Source organism: Anas acuta, chromosome 2 (genome assembly GCF_963932015.1).
Source record: "Anas acuta chromosome 2, bAnaAcu1.1, whole genome shotgun sequence".
Classification (NCBI taxonomy): Eukaryota; Metazoa; Chordata; class Aves; order Anseriformes; family Anatidae; genus Anas; species Anas acuta.
Window position 1 is genome coordinate 73,525,531 of NC_088980.1, and position 17,620 is coordinate 73,543,150.

At 36.3% G+C, this 17,620-nt stretch overlaps 1 long non-coding RNA gene across 3 annotated transcripts in view; it reads left to right on the top strand.

Annotated features, from left to right (window-relative positions):
• LOC137850615 (uncharacterized) overlaps window positions 1-17,620 on the top strand; it is a 79,723-nt gene that overhangs the window by 59,004 nt on the left and 3,099 nt on the right. For 2 of the 3 annotated variants that reach the window (XR_011092677.1, XR_011092676.1), the window contains one exon: window positions 16,960-17,162. This is a non-coding gene — a long non-coding RNA (uncharacterized lncRNA). Of the gene's footprint in view, window positions 1-2,014; window positions 2,152-16,959; window positions 17,163-17,620 lie in introns of those variants that run through there. The other variant, XR_011092678.1, reaches the window with a different exon arrangement.

The window sequence follows — 17,620 nt, forward strand, 5'->3', positions numbered from 1 at the left end:
GTACTGTGTTCAGTTTTGGGCCCCTCGCTACAAGAGGGACATCGAGGTGCTGGAGCGGGTCCAGAGAAGGGTGACGAAGCTGGTGAGGGGCCTGGAGAACAAGTCCTACGAGGAGCGGCTGAGGGAGCTGGGCTTGTTCAGCCTGGAGAAAAGGAGGCTCAGGGGCGACCTTATCGCTCTTTACAGGTACCTCAAAGGAGGCTGTAGCGAGGTGGGGTTTGGTCTGTTCTCCCATGTGCCTGGTGACAGAACGAGGGGGAATGGGCTTAAGATGTGCCAGGGGAGTTTTAGGTTGGATGTTAGGAAGAATTTCTTTACTGAAAGGGTTGTTAGACACTGGAACAGGCTGCCCAGGGTGGAGTCACCATCCCTGGAAGTCTTCAGAAGATGTTTAGATGTAGAGCTGAGTGATATGGTTTAGTGGGGACTGTTAGCGTTAGGTCAGAGGTTGGACTCGATGATCTTGAGGTCTCTTTCAACCTAGAAATTCTGTGATTCTGTGATCTGTAATAGCTCTCCAAAGAAAATGTTGTAGAAATCGGGAGCCTCATTTTCAGAGACTATTCAGGTCACCGAAAAGATGTTTGCTAACCTCAGTAGACATTAGGATGTACCCGGCAGTTAGTTGCTTATGCCTTGTTTCTTATGCCTTTAATAATGCCAGATTTTTGCAAAGAAATAATTTGCCATTGAAGTTTTCAAAGTCTGCTAGTTTTTACTGTTGATGGTGTATTTGGGAGACAACAAATATGGTATCTGTGAAATGCCTGTAGTCTGGTAACAACATTCTCAGTATCAACTGAAGGCAGAAATAGTTTTCACTTCAGAAATAGTTAAGATCAACAGAAAACCTAGGTTATACAATGGCAGGTCAAAGGTAATGATGGCTTTTGTGTTTCACACAAAAGGCAAATAAAATACATCAAGGAACACTCCTCAACTAAATTTGTTGCAATGTTTCAGTTACGGTGAACTAATAACGCAATATATTAGGAAATACAATTGTATGTGTTGCAGTGAATATGTTTTATTACTCCTCTTATGATATGCCCTTGGGCTTTTATATTCAGAAGTTAAAAACGTTACTTAAATTTCAAGTCTTAAGCTATATCACTTACCTTTTGTCCAATAAATCTGAATTAATTGTGGGGTAAACTCTGCATCTCTCACCTGGATTACCAGTAATAACACTTCCTTAAAATGATGCTGGAGTGATTAAAAGTCTATGATGATTGTTTGAATTATTCGTCACATCAGCTGCTGGAAGAATGAAAGTTTCTGTTTTTCAAGCATTTACATTCTCAAACAGATAATGAGATGGATTCTTGAAGCTAGGGATTGCAAGGCACAGATGTGCCAGCAATCACTACCTGGAAGTAGGTTTATATTCTCCAACTAAAGAAAATCAAAACAGGCAACATCTCTCTTATTCGTCATTAAATTGACCTCTGGAGGTATATGGCATGGGTGGATCTTTTTGAAGTGTTCTTACAATACGACAAACTTGTTCTTCTGTATGTATTATTGGTATATGTCTCTGTCTCCTATGGTTTACATTCCTATCCCTTTGATAGGAGAATATTTGCTGCAATGTAAATCGTAGTGGAGAGGAGACAAAGAAAAAAAGTTTGTTGAATAGAGTTCTGAACAAAATTAAGTCATTATCTTTACAAGTAATCCAGGTACAAGAAAATAACCATAAAATAATTTAAATTATGATTTTTTTTTTTGAGGGGGGACCATTTTAAATACATTTCTGTTTGTATTAATCTAATCTTAATCTGTATTAATCATAGATGTAAGGACAGACAATAAGCTAATTCTGGAGAGAAGATAAAGCAAGAAGGAAATGAAATAGCTATATTTGAATGCCACAACTGAGAACTCAGTCCTCTTATTTCTTTCACTGGTTTAGGTACTTTTTTAGGGTAGGGAGTTCTAGTCAGGCACCCTGGTGAGATGGTGTTATCCATATTCGCTTGCTAAATCTGTCCTCCTTATCTCATATTCTGACAGTGAAGGTGGCTGAATGCTGGCATAAGTTATCCAGAATTGTGGAATCTTCATCCTTGAAGGCATCAAAACCTGACTGGGAACGGTGCTGTGCAACCTCCTCTAGCTGACCATGCTTGAACAAGACAGTTGGGCTAGGTGAGCTCAAGAGGTCCCTTCCAATCTCAACTATTCTGTAATTCTGTGACTTCAGTAGCAGCAACAGCAGTCTATATAAAATTGGTTAGGGGTTTCTGTTGCATGTGGGATGGGTTGTATGAAATTAAACAAATGTTAAATGAGCATTCTGGCCGATATTATGTCTTTTTATGTGTTTCCCCCCCCCACACACACACACACCCCACCCTAGCTATGAATGTGTTGGCTTGTTTTGTTTTGGTTTGGTTTTAAGCTGTTATTTGGGAAAAGGCAGAAGTTTTCTTGTTTTCTGCAGTGTCCAACATACATAGAACCCTTTGGAGGAAAGGGGAGATGGAGCTATCTTGGGAGGCTCATTCAGTGCAAGGATCTTTCCATTAGCTTCCAGCACTGTCTTGGAAGGAAACAATAGGCAGGATGTGTTTCTACATCCTTTATTTGTAACCTGTCCCAATAGATTGGAGTTTTTCCTCTGAGAAAGTAATATTGTTCTAATATCATTTTAAGGCTGTGCTGCTCTAGCAGCTGGAAACCCTTCTGGTGTGCCTACTTCAAGGAAAATTTGTGGACAATTTCACCTTCAAAGTCTCATTGATGTAGGTGTCCTTCACAAACAGAGTGAGTAGGGATGCCAAAAGAGATCCCAGATCACAAAATAAAGATGATATATTTTCCTTTGGTAGCTTACACTCGTGAGAGAAACTATGTTTTACTTCTCCATGAAATATTTCACCACATGAACAGGAACGATATGCTGTTGTTCTCAACTAAGCTGGCCTTGTTAGGATTTTAATGAACAAAATCTGCTAGTGTTAAGCCCATAAGATTAATTTAGACTAAATCATAATGCTCAAGGAACTTTGATTCACTAAGTGATGCATAATTGACTTTTATGATGATTATTGTTAAATGCATGCATTTATGCCAATTTTGTGTCTAACTTGGAGGTTGACTCAGTCATTGCAACATCTGGATTCTGTGATCAATAGAGGAAATTTTTGTTTGTTCTGATTATGTCCCATTATGTCAGAGAGTTCCCACATGGCATCTTTTGGGTGTGTTTTTCTTATATGCCTTTATTGCCATCCATATGTAATTTTCTCCCATCTTTCATGTACCTCTGACTAGCTTATCTTTGTCAAACATAAGTCTCAAGCTTTGTCTGTGTGTTCGTTAAAAACTGAGTCAAAGAATCACAAGAGGTTTGAGGTTGAAATGGTCTTCTGGAGGTCATTGAGTCCTTCCCCACTGCTCAAGAAGGATTACCAGAGCTAGTTGCCCAGGACCATGTCCAGGTAGTTTTTGAATATTTCCAACAATTGGAGAGTCTACAACCACTGTGGGAAACCTGTCCCTGTGCTCACAGTAAAAAAATGTTTCCTGATATTCAGGTAGAACCTCCTGTGTTTCAGTTTGTGCCTGTTGCTTTGTGTCTTGTCACTAAGTGCTACTTGGAAGTGGTGGGCTCCATTATCTTAATTTCATCCTATTAGATATTTACACACATTGATAAACTCCACTCAAATTTTCTGTTCTCTAGATTAAACAATCCAGTCTGTCTCAGTCTTTTTTTATTAGGAAACATGCTCCAAAACTGCACACAAAGTTCCAGGTGTGGCCACACCAGTGCTGAGCAGAGAGGATCACCTCTCTTGACCTGTAAGCAATGTTATTCCTAAGGAAGTGAAGGATACTTTGGGCCTTTTTTGCCATGGTAGTGCATTGCTGGTTTATGTTTGACTTGGTATCCACCAGGTCCTTTTTCTCAAAGCTGCTTTCCAATCAGTCAGATCCCAGCATGTACTGGTGCATGAGGTTATTCATTCCCAGGTGCAGGACTTTCCACTTGATCTTGCTGAATTTCAAGAGGTTTCTGTCAGCCCATTCCTCCAGACTGCTGATGTCCCTCTAGATGGCAGGACAACTCTCTGGCATATCAGCCACTCCTCTCAGTTTTGCATCACCTGCAAACTTGCTGAGGGTACCCTGCCCCATCATCCATACCATTAATGATTTTGAACAGAACTGGATCAAGTATTGACTCCTAGTGTACACTTCTAGTTACTGGGAATTTAGAAATTAGTGATTCTTGCTGTCTATTGTACAAATGTAATACTATTTCAGGTCTATGCAGCCCGTTTGTGTGTGAATGAAAATTAACTATTGGGCATGTCCATGTTCAGATGGACAAATTCCACCTATATCCCCTGTGCCAAGTTTGCATGTCCCAAGATGTCCCAAGAAGTATGTCTACTGCCACTTTGGTGCTAACAGAAGCTGGCTGGATTATGTGATACTACCCTCAGATTAAATCTTGTAGTTTAATGAAAAGATTCCTTTTATTGTGTGTGGTTTTCATGTTGGTCACAACATGTTAAAGACTGTTGTAGCACACAAATTACACGTGCTGTGGAAACATTTCACTAAGCATGTGTTTTCTGAAGATTACTCAACATACTAATAATACAAAAAACATATTCAGTTACTTTTTTACACATCTCTAAATGATCTCTCCGTCTATATTCTGGCAACCCTTGGAAAGAAATTCTCCAAGAAGATCATCACCTGCATTTGGCATACTCCATCTGAGCTCCAGTTCTTTAATCTCTAAATTTGGCGTTAAGATGTCTGTCTGTCTGGTTGGATAAACGCTGAAGTACACACACATGCAGTTAGAATATATACACTTCCTGCATAACTAGGTAAACTTAAATTGACTCAATTAGCAGACTTTCTTTCTTACATGTCAACATTCGCTTACTCTGTTTATGTTACAGATTTGGTGAAAACTGTGCTGTTAAAGTGCCATTCTGTCAAAAAGTCCTGTTCCCACTGAAGTGAAAACACTTGGAAAACATGTCCGTTTTGATTACATACTGTAATCAAATCATGTATTGCTAATTCTAAAGTACACTTTAAAAATTGAATGATTATTTTATTTTTAATGTGAAAATAGTAACATTCAAAATTTGTGAATGAATTTATTTAATCAGAGGGACTTTAAAAAATACATTTTTTAATTATATGTTAGAATAGTGTAGAATGTATGAAAACTCTTAAGCTGTTAGATATTTTTCACATCTACAATTTTATACCTCTAGTTCTTTTTTATACATTTGGAATTCTTTGTGCACACTAACATTGCCTTATGATTAAGTTTATTGTCTTAGGGAAAATGTTTGAGTATTAGGTTCAGTAACTGAAATCAAATGTGTTCTCTGTGTTTATTTTTTTCATGTGATAATGTTGCTTAGTGTATGTGCCTAGAGAGAATAATTTCAGTCAGTATGCATTGTAACATTTCCTTCTTTTTCATTCCAACTCTCTTAAAAACTGCTGAGAAGTACTGCAACAGGAATTTCAAGTGCCAAAACAAACAAACAAACAAGTGCCAAAACAAACAAACAAACAAAAACAAACAAACAAACAAAAAACATTCTTTCCATAGAGACACTAGACTAGTAGCATGTTTATCAAACTGCAGGACATTGCTATTTTTGCAAATGACATTGTACTAAATGATAAGCTAAGAAAATACCATTTTTCTATGGCTTTTCTACAAAGAAAATCTATACTCCCCTACTTACCTTTCCCAAATTAGTGTGCAACTATTAACTCTTATAATATACTGTGCCTTGTCTTAATCTAAGAGTAGAGTAAATAGTGTAAATCTTAATGCAGAAGTGCCTGGCACTCTGCAGTAGATTTTGTCAAATTATATATGCTCTTGAGTAAAATCACAGTGATCACTCCAATAAAGATAAGCTATGGTGTGTGTTTGTTTTATCAACCACATGTGAGGATGGAGTTTAACCTTCCAAGTGGCTATGGAATTTGTTCAATAAACTATATTTCATGTAAGGAGGAACCCAATGATTCTATTGGATTATGCAGTTGTAAGGGATTTTCTTTTTAATCTAGATTAGTGCTAAAGTAGACAGCTTCAAAAATGTGGAGTACCTCCAGATTCAGGGTATTTGGAAACACAACAGAAAAAAAAAACTTGAAGAGGTACTTGGTACTGTCGGGCTGCTTAAATTGATAATAATGGCCCAGGCTGCTGGAAGTGTACAAACTATGTATGTTTTATGCAGAAACAATTAGTGTTTATTTTTATTTTTATTGGAATTTATTGGAAATTTATTGGAAATTTATTGGAAAAAATTTATTTTTATTGTGAATGAAAACAGCCCATTTTCCTGATTTTACTTCTGCATTAACTGCTTTTGTATTACAATTTTCTTATTAATTCTAAGTTGTTTCTGTTCATTCTGACTGTAAGAATTTGTAGCCTTAACCACTGAAGTTCTGGTCACAAAAAGAAAGGGAAGGTAATCTGCTGTTTTTCTGGTCCTTACCACAGCACGGTCTCCAAAGGATTACAAATAGAAAAAAAAACATGTCAGGGCAACTTAACTTACATGACTATACCTTCAGTATTAAAAGGAAAGGCAGTTCTGAATTGAACGTTTCATTCACTAAGTTTAGTACATGTCTGTGCTCTTGGTCATGTCCTGCATTTTCTACTTCTCAATTTAAAGAATGGGAGGTTAATTAATTCAGGAAATCTCTTAGGTCCAACCAAATGCACTTGTTGTTAAGTACTTGCCTTTTCTGTAAAGGTAACAATACGTTCTCTTAAATTCTATTACAAGTCCCAGAACAAGCCCCTCTCTTTAAGTGCAAAAGCAATTGCTTTCTTTTTGTGAAGGGAGGAGTTCTCTTCAGTCTATACATTTCATAGGCATGAAAAGGAGACAAGTAAAGCAGAGACTGTTGGCTTTATGAATGCTTTTTTTCAGAAGTGATTCTACCAGACTGTTACTAGAGTAGGGCATGATATTTTTCTCTGCAGCTCTTAAATTAATTTCCTAAATCCTAGATAAAATACAAGGAGCTTTTCTAATCTTAAATATGAGATTCTTTGAGGTATAGTAATAGCTTAGTCACTTGAACATTCACAGGAGATATGAAAGGCCAATGTCATGTCCTTGGTTTTCTTAAATTGCATCAAAGTTTAGCTTAGTCTCCTTATACTCTTGGTGGTTAAATAAGCGTTCTGTGTATTAGTTCTCCTATACTCTGTTGTACTTGGAGACCTTGATGGGGGTTTCTGAAGCTTATGCTGATGCATTTGTATGTATCCAGCTACATTAGAGTCCTTCCTCCATTTCTGTGTTTGTTACACTTATTAGTTGGTAAATAAATTCTGGCATACTTGAATAAAGGTGTGTCTTGGTCTGGTTGTATCTAATTTAGGTACGTGGCCTCCTGAAGTGTGAACGTATATATCATGTCAGCATGGTAGAAGTGTTCCCTGTGCTATATAATATGAATTGACAGATCTTTACCCTCATCATTCTCATGTGCTAAGCATCATGTAGAAGAAATAATGGATGTCATTTAGTTTTATCAAAACTGCAAATTTTTACTTATTCTGTGCTTTCTCTGATCTTAGAACAGCAGCTTAACAAACTGATTTATGTTTGTAGCTTAATGAAAATCTTTATTTAGGTGAGTTACTTCAAAAGACCTGGCAGAAGTCAGGAAGTCTAAGTCATTGATCATTATAAATATATAAATAATTAAATTTCATTTTATCCAGTAGAATTTCAGATTTACATGTAAACAAGATCTTTGCTCACATTATGTTTCATAATGTTCTTCTGTACACTTTCCTTCTCATGCAGATTTTTTATTTAGACAACCATAAATCCTTAAAAGAAAAAAAAAATAAATTACATTTGCTATAGATGAATCACTGGAAGGTCAAAGAATTTAAATAATTTGCTCATAAATACAAAGTGTAATGAAGATCTATTTTTGAGTACTTCCTTGATTTATTCTCATTCTCTAATCACTGTGAATGCTTCCAGTGAAAATCAAAAGGCTTGGCTTTCATGTGGATTTTAAGAATTATTACAAGTGATGTCAGCAGAGGTTACTGACAGAATAGGTAACAGAAGAGGTTACAGACAGAATAAAAGAATAAACAGGACAAGGTAGTTTGGGGATATAGATCTTTACATAATTTAGAAGTATGCCACAGCATAACATCTTTTAACAAAGTTAATCTTGATTCTATATTTCCATATGACTGTTCAACCTATGCCAACTATTTTAATATTATTTTATAAGAAAAAAAAAAAAAAAAGATGACTAGAAGGTTGGCTATGTAGTATGGGAGTCTACAATTCTTCAGGTGTTAATGATGATAGAAAGGAATACTATGTAGTGAGTAAAAAGTACTTAACATTTAGATCACAGCACTTAGTCAGGATCACTTTGCCAGTCTTAGAGGGAATATATGAGCTATTAATTAACATTGATGCATTCCAGTACAATAATAAGAAAAAGAGATGTACATACTATAGAAATCACAGACTTTTCTCCATGGTTAATACTGATATACACTTAATTAAAACTTAGAATCAGAAATAAAGATGGAGGAAGGGCTGAAACTGAAAGCTAGAATTGAAGGAGAAATGCAATTTAGTGACAAAGTTGAGGTCAGAGTGCAGGTAAGGCAGAAGTATTTTAACATGTTAAGAAGTATAGCATGCAAAGTGAAGTGACAGAGTCAAATGGTTTAGAGTACCTTAGATGTATCTGGAAAAAAATGGCTCTAAAAGAAGAAGGTTGCGGTTACATGACTACATGTAAATTTTTACATAAAAGGAAAGAACTTGGGTAGGCTATGCTGAGTACCTGAAATTTTGTGATGTGGATACTGTGTAAGACAGGTATGAAAGTGTAATACAGTGTAAAATTTGAGAATTTTAGAAATACGGAGTTTTTGTCTTCAATTTTCTCATTGAAGTGATACTGAAGTGATCCTTTTAGGTTCACTTTTTATAAATGTGGTGTAGCTGTTCTGTAGTCATGAAGCTGTGAGTAGTTGCATCAGCTAAGGATACAAAGAAAGAGACTGAGTTTTCAGAATTGGCTAATGTTAAGGTTCATCTCTGAAACATGTCAGAATGGACTCAGATGTTCAGATGTTCAACATCCTAAAAATGAATAAAGAGTGTAAAATTACAAGATACTATGAAAAAGCTGCCTGCAGCTAGATGAAAATATTACTGTTTAAAGACAAAAGGAAATACAAGTAAATAGAAAGCTGATAAAGCCAAGATATTTTCTAAAGTCTGCATTAAATGAGTAGAAATTACCTCAGAGACGCAACAAAAACACCTAAGTAAATACAAGCAGAAATAATATAAATAAATAAATAAGAAGATAGCTTGTCTGAAAGTTTCTAAGGTCAGGAGCTAATATGCGCTGCGCTGGTGCGCCCTCACCTCGAGCACTGTGTGCAGTTCTGGGCACCACAGTATAAAAAGGACATGAAACTGTTGGAGAGTGTCCAGAGGAGGGCTACGAAGATGGTGAAAGGCCTGGAGGGGAAGACGTACGAGGAACGGCTGAGGGCACTGGGCCTGTTCAGCCTGGAGAAGAGGAGGCTGAGGGGAGACCTCATCGCAGTCTACAACTTCCTCGTAAGGGGGTGTCGAGAGGCAGGAGACCTTTTCTCCATTAACACCAGCGACAGGACCCGCGGGAACGGAGTTAAGCTGAGGCAGGGGAAGTTTAGGCTGGACATCAGGAAGGGGTTCTTCACAGAGAGAGTGGTTGCACACTGGAACAGGCTCCCCAGGGAAATGGTCACTGCACCGAGCCTGTCTGAATTTAAGAAGAGATTGGACTGTGCACTTAGTCACATGGTCTGAACTTTTGGGTAGACCTGTGCGGTGTCAAGAGTTGGACTTGATGATCCTTAAGGGTCCCTTCCAACTCAGGATATTCTATGATTCTATGATTCTATGATAATATTGTGGCTGCATGTGCCCAACTTTGCTTACGAGTCTAATTAACACAATTAAAAAAAAAAAATGGCACACGGAAAAAGTGCAACTTCTGTTGGCTTGAGTCTACTAGCTTGTGTGATGGTTGCTGTACTGCAACTGAGTGCAAATTACAAATAGTCAATGAAAGTTGAGGTTTCAGATTTTTCTTCTTTAGACTTTTCTGTATGAGATACCATATCCTGATGCTTATGAGACAAGGAAAAAAAAAAGTTCAGTAATAAAAAGTACATCTTTGTGTACTGATGCTGGAAGAGGCCAGTTGAGAATAAGTAGTGAATATATAAATACATTATTTCACAAAGAAAATGTATGTTTACATTTGTGGATTTCCATGGAAAATGCCTTGGAAAATCATCTTTACTGTATTCAGAATCAGAATCTGAGCATTTAAAAACAAAACAAACACAACACAACAACAACAAACAGAGTTTTTCGGAGTTATTAATGTAGTCCTGACCTTTCTATGTCAGGTTGATAAACACCTCAATAGATTCAGTTCTGTGTGTTTATGTCTGATGTTGGAATGCCTTTTGAGCATTGAAATGTCTTTGTGAAATACAGAATGCATCCAGCTGTGAGACAAGTGCCATAATATAATGTCATTCAATGGACATAAACTCTTACCTCTATGTCAGGAGACCAAACTGCCATTGACAAAAGATAAAAAGATGCTAGTAAGCAGTTGTGGGTTTTGTTTGTTTTATCTTTTATTGTTATTTTTTTTTATTTTCTTGTTTAGTAATAGTTTAGATATAGCGTTGCCCAGGGAATACAAAAAGAAATCGTTTCATCTTTCTAAAATCTATTCTATACAGGCTGTAATGTAATACAGCTCAGTTACATTTTCCTGAATGATAAACTAAAAGCTCAGTGGAGTTCTAAGCATGCTGAAAGCGCCCCCTGCTGTTGAAGAGTCATTAAGAGATGAGTCATCCCTTTGGATTTTGTATTTCAAAGAAAAGCCAAGATCAAGTGTAGTAAACGAACTAATGGTCAAAAACACGTTTATTTCACAGATGGTATTTTCAGCTGATGAAAGAAAGAAGCTGATATGTTTGCATTAGGGTTAAATTACCATAGGAATAATGACATAAGAGAAAATCCCTGGTAAGAAACTAGATAGTTCAGTTAAGCTAAATGAGGAAAAAAGCTAAGCATGAAATCGTTCTTTAAGCTGCACCACTATTTTGCATAAGGAGAAATATTAAAAGCATTTAGCTGAGTCTTTTATGATTAAAGTTATAGATTTACTCTGGTTGAAGTGAATTATCACCTTCTAAATGTTATCCTGTTGAGATTTTGGAGTAGTTTATTGTAGCAATGTTGTATTCTGCAAGTGCAATGAAGTGAGATGACGTACTTGAAATGATACTTGAACATAGCCTAAATGAAGGTAACTGTCTGTCTGTCTTGATTACCGTACAGAAGAAAAACATCTCTATACTCAATAGATATCTTTATACCATTCCACCTATGAACAATGCGCTCCTGATATCCAGAGAGAGCATGAGTCACTTGATTGGAGTGATACATGCAACTAAATAACATACTTTATGGAATAGATATAGGGAGAATATCAACAAATATACTATGCAAAGGGCATACTATAGATCAGACTGTAAGTTACACTACTGCAGTAGGACATGAGTCAATGAAGTTACATAAAGAGGAACAAAAGGAAAGCATCTGAATAGCATCCATAAAGAAAAAAAAAATGTGGATCTTTAATTATGTTATTTTATTTTTCATTTTCTGTACAGGACCTCTGCTCTTTTTTGACACATGGAGCAGCAGCATGGTTTTAAATTTTCCTGTGTTTTATTCTCTGTGGAGTGCTGGTCACCCATTACACTTTTGTTATATAGCAGTTAAGCATTTAACAATATTCAAGACTATTTTATTCTCAGATTTCATAATGTACAGGCATCTGTGTTTGTTGGGTTGATCTCAGCTAGCTGCCAGATCCATGGCAGGTTGCCTGAGGCCCACGCAGCCTCTCACTTGCTGCCCCTCTTCAACAAGATGGGGAAGAAAACAGGATGGAAAAGCTCATGGGTCAAGATAAGAACAGGGAGATCATATACCAATTACCATCATGGGCTAAACAGGCTCAACCTGAGGAAAATTAATTTCACTTACTGACAATTAAATATTTTCAGATAGCAAGAAACAATGTCAAAAGTAAAACAGCTTCCCTGCCACCCTGCCTTCTTCCCAAGCCCAACCTCACCCCTTCATTTCCCACCCCTCCACCCAATGCTGCCGAGCGGCACAGGGGGCTGGGGTCAGTCCCTAAGAGCCCCTCTCTGCCACTCCTTCCTCCTCACACTTTGCCCTGAGCCAGTGTGTGGCCTCTCCGTGCTTTCCCCTATGGCTGCTGGGTTCAACTACGCCCTGCTGGGCCATTGGAGCAGTCTGGGAACTTCTGTGTCTGGCACAGGGCAGAGGACATCATACGGCATGGAAGATGCCTTTTGTCAGTTTGGATCAGCCATCCAGGTGATGTCCCCTCCTAGCTTCTTGTGCATCCCCAGCCTACTTGATTTGAGTGTGTGTGGAAGAAAGACAGCCTTGGTGCTGTATAAGCACTGCTCAGGAATACCCAAAACACCGGTGTTACTCTTGTAATTGGTTCCTGTTACAAGCTGAAGGGGCTGTTGGGTGCTTGCCTCACCTAGTCTGGATTCTGAAAGTTCAGCATATCAGAAGTGGTGCTCAGTGTATTTTACAGAATTGAATAATAGTCTTACAGCATCTTACAAGTGTAAAAAATGTATAACTTTTAATTATAGTTTATGAGTCCTCATTCAGCACATTGCATTTGATTTAAATATCTTATTTAGTGACAGCTGCCACTTCAATACATCGATTTAAATTACTCAGAATAAAATGTCTTACTAAAATTTTGCTGCTTTACCAAAAGTATTCTCCATTGTTTTGAGAAGGTAAAATACTTTTTAAATGAGTCACCTTAGATATCAGCACTCATGTATTTTGCATGCAAGAAAATTTAATTGAGAACAGTTGACTTAGCTAATAAAACTGTTTTATTTCTTTGCTTGTCCAACAGTCTAAGCAAAATTCAGTGATTCAGTAGCCCAGTCCTTTGTCTCTCTGAGGCACAATCCTTTCTTGAGATTCTTTTGGTATGGTGGTTTTCTAGATTTCCTTTGTAGTCTGAAGTTACAGTGAAAAATGATACAGAATTTCAAATTACTGTTTTTCCTTTGCTTTTTAAGGTCTCTGCCTAAGCTTCTTAACTGTATTTTGTGGTTTGTGTAGTACAGCAGGCCTAGACTAAGGGATTTTATTGCTGTGGTATGTATAACAGCAGTGGCTGAAAGGTCTCGTCTACATGAGGATTCATGAAAATGTGAATGGCTTGTACTCTCATATATGCATTATCCCAAATACAGGCTGTACATTCCATCCCAGTTACTTATGTATTAAAACTACCTTCATCATCACTGCATCTGACCACTTCATGCTTATCATATGATTTTATGCTAACAAAAAAGTACAAAGAGGAAAGCCTATTACCATGAAATTACTATTGGGAGAAATGGAGTCAGGTTTCAGGGAGACGTTTTCAAAGGAATGATTGAAAATACAGCATTTTACACAATGAATGGAGACAAGCACCCCATCATTTCAGAAGGTCAAGAGCAGACAATTTTTGTATTTAGCTCTGCTTCTAGAATAACAGGGGGTAGTGAGATGTCCTTGCCTCTTTCTGTCTGAACACTTTCTATTTTCTTCAAGCAAAAATCAGCTGAAAACACTTAAAAAAATAATAATAAAAAAATCTGAGTTACACCTGAAGGCTTTTACCTGGAATAAGTTAGGAAGACTTCTTAAAAACTAGCTCTGTAATGGACCTGTGGATCAAGAGAGAGTCAAGTGATTTAACAAGAAAACTGTAATTTAGCCAATACTCAGATCTTCTGTCTGTGAGCTCAGTATAAGGAAAGGTGAGGAAAGGTTACTACAGTTAAAATTCTAATTATGCAGCTATACAATTGTTAGTTATTTTTATTTTTAAATGATTGCCATTAAAATATAAGCCCTATACAATTCTCATATGAAAGGTTATAATATCTTCTTTTCAATAGAAGGACTTCTACGAGAGCTTAGCTGAACATAAAAATATGTTCTGTATAGAGGAGAAGTGGAAATTATTTAAAGAACTTTATTTTTAATTAAAGAAATAGATGGAAAGAAGAATTAAACACTCCAGCTTCCATCTTAAACCAAGAGCAAGTGCAGCCCTTTTGCTCTTTGCAGAGCTTCCTTTTAGTTCCTCAGTCCTAATCTACAAAGATTAGAGGGAAGAGCATGGCCACACATTTCAAAGGAGTAGGCATACTCTTTAGCATCTGAATAAAAGATTCAGTATACATTTTTTGCATTGCACAGTAACCTTTTGCACCTGACTGACATAGAGTTGAATAACCCCCTTTATGTGACCAAGGCAGAAAAACATCTAGAAACACAGGTAAACTGTTTCAAATCAGTATTATGTGGAAATATTGTTTAAAAAATTACCAGAGGCAAAATCAGAAAAAGAGGGATACAAATTAGACATTATAAAGCCAAATAAAGCCACATTCAACGGCAAAGATATGACATGACAAATACTTTACAGAAAATATATTTAAATATACTATTTAGAGTTGCATGCATAGTAAGCCTGTCTTTGACTTGTTGATCAAAAGGGTGACATACAACAAATCAATCCTATTACCATTAGTTTCAGAACTAGTTAGTACTTTACAGTCTTAAACAGGTTAAATACTAATTAGTAGACTTCTAATATACATCATTGAATACATGTGAAGTTCACAAAACATATGAGGAAGTGACAAGCAAATGATGCAAATGTCTAAGATTCAACTGATAAATATCAGCATTAGGTCTAACTGACCATATGAAATTATCTCAAGTTTCAGTGTTTTAGAGGATGAGGACCTATATGTGTGAGAACATAGTCACTGTCTAATCAGGGTTGCTCAGTGTAATTTCTGATCATCTAGTCCCTTTTTTTTTTTTTTAAAATGTTCCTTTTTCTTGGTTTGTATAGTTTAATATGGATTAGACTTTGAGGGAAGGGCTGGGTTTGTAGTTCTGCATACAAAATGGAACACACACTGTGCAACGACACTGTTAGAGATGCAGCTTGGTCTGAAGTTGATAACATAATGCAATGCTTGAGAACCTGTCTGCCACTGAGTTACTTTTGTTGATTTTTATTTTTTTTCCCCAGAATGTATGGACAATGTCACCATGTCACTGTCTAATTGATACTGCATTAAAAAAGCAGCTGTTTCTTTTATTTTTTTGAATTGTTAAACTGCTATGTACCATTTTGACACATAATGAGAAGCAGTGTGGTCCTATTGATAACGTATTACGTCAGGATTCAGGAGGCATAGGTTTTATTGCTGACTGTTGATGCTTCTACTGAATATTATTCAATATTCTGTTTTCTGGGGTGCTAAGAAACATTATAAATAATAAAAGAAAATATTACTATAATTTTGTTTCCATGAATTAAAACTGAGTTGTTTGTTTTGTCATTACTTTTCATATTCCACTTTGTCATGCTTATTGTGTGCCTGTGCAAGTCTTTGTACTAAAGACTTTAAGTATACTTAAGTGGTACTAGAAACTCTATATAGTGTAGTATGTCATTGGAAAAAACAAAATTTAACTGTTTTTCAGTGATTCTAGTGACCCTCATATTTTAGGATGTTTTATCCAGTCTTTTTTTGGATATAGTGGAGGATGGAGATAAACAAGCCAAGCACTCTAGCTTGCAGATTTATTAGCTAGTGTCTAGATATGGACAGAAGAGTAGTGGGCTATGGCAGAAGTGATTATTAGAAATGTTAGTGTTAATAAAAACAATAATTTCTCAGAGGAAAAGGTATAATTAACAACTGTATTTGTTAATTTTTTTTTATTACTGATCCACTGAGTGTGGATCATTGATATAATACTTATACAGAAATTTTTACTATAATTCACTGATATGGAACTGGAGTACTTCCCAAAACACTAGGTGAGCTCCACATCAACTCAATGCATGCAATTTTTTTTTTTTTTTGCTATCAAAAGTTTTTTATTCCTTTTTTTTTTTTTTCTCCTCTTCTGTTCCCTGTGGCATCATCCATCTCACATATATCGTTTAAGGTAGCATACTCTCCTCTAAGTAATGTGATGGGTAATATCTATGCTTATTGAAGCTTTTTAATATTCAGTATTAGGATTCTCCCACAGTCTACACACCTAGGTGAGTAAACTTAGCAGAAATTGTTTGTACCACTAATGAAGACTTAAAGAGAAAGTATTTTGTTATTATTCCTTCTTCGCAAACCAAAGCTGCTCTTCCTAATCAGTCTTATTTAGGCTTTGGAAAGTGGAATTTTCTAGCTGTGAGCGAGTGTTTTACATTTCCTTTCCTACCCAAGGTCTTTGGATTACCATATTTATAGTATACATTAATTAACACATTCCTGTCTTCAAAATACTCAAAACAATTAGAGCTATCTGAAAATAAACTTGGAAATAAATACTCAATGCTGTCTCTTTTTCCTGTCTTAATAATTGGTCTTTTTTACATAAGGACTGCATGGATGGTGACTCTGGGAATAGATGCTTGATTTGAGCTGCAACATGGAGACCCTGAAGTTTTAAATACTTCCATTCTCCCAAATTTTTCTCAAGATCTACTATAGAGATTTGTTTCATCATCTTACCAGTGCAATCCTAGTGCAACAGAGATGTTTTGCTGAAAGAGCTATCTGATTATATGAGAAGCCTGTACTTTCAATTCTTATGAAATTATGTGGACAGATTTATATCAAAATATTGAGTAAAATCAACTTCCTAAAAATTCTCATCCAAATTGGAAACACCTTTTTCTACTTTTATTTTTCAGTATTTTAAACATATTTTCTTCAGTGTGAAGTTCTGGCAAGAATCAAGTTGCTGTTTGCTCAGTCAGCACTTGGGAAACTTTCTTCTAAAACTGAGGCATTCTCCACTGAGATTCCCATCTGCTAAAATTCTATGGAGAAACACATAACTGGGCAGCTCAAGAATTTCATCTGCACCGTGTGGAACTTGTTAATCTATTCCAGTGTAAGTTTGAGGCTGTGAAATATGTTGGCAATAGGATGTGATGGCTATTTAAACTGAATGTTTTCATTTGATCTAATAGTTTCTTCAGATAAACATGTTCTTCAGATAAACATGTTCTGTTCAGCTAACTGCATGATCTGATAGGAGTGATCATATACTTGAGGTAGGGATGGGGAGAACATACACATTGGTAGAATGTGTGCAGGAAAAAAAAAAAAAAAAAAAAGCGGTCACTCAGTCCCTGGAATTAAATGCAGCAGGTCATATTTTAGCAATAGTCAAGGATAGCTATTTTAATCACCGAAGTGTTTAGAACCTGAATCCTCTTATTCTTTTATTTACTTTCCTAGTCAGTGATCCTTGTTGTTCTTTAGGTTCTTCTCAGTTAGGTACTTTTTATTGCAGCCATATTTCAAAAGCATTCTTGGCTTTTAGCAAGCACTTTAGAAGAAGAAGAA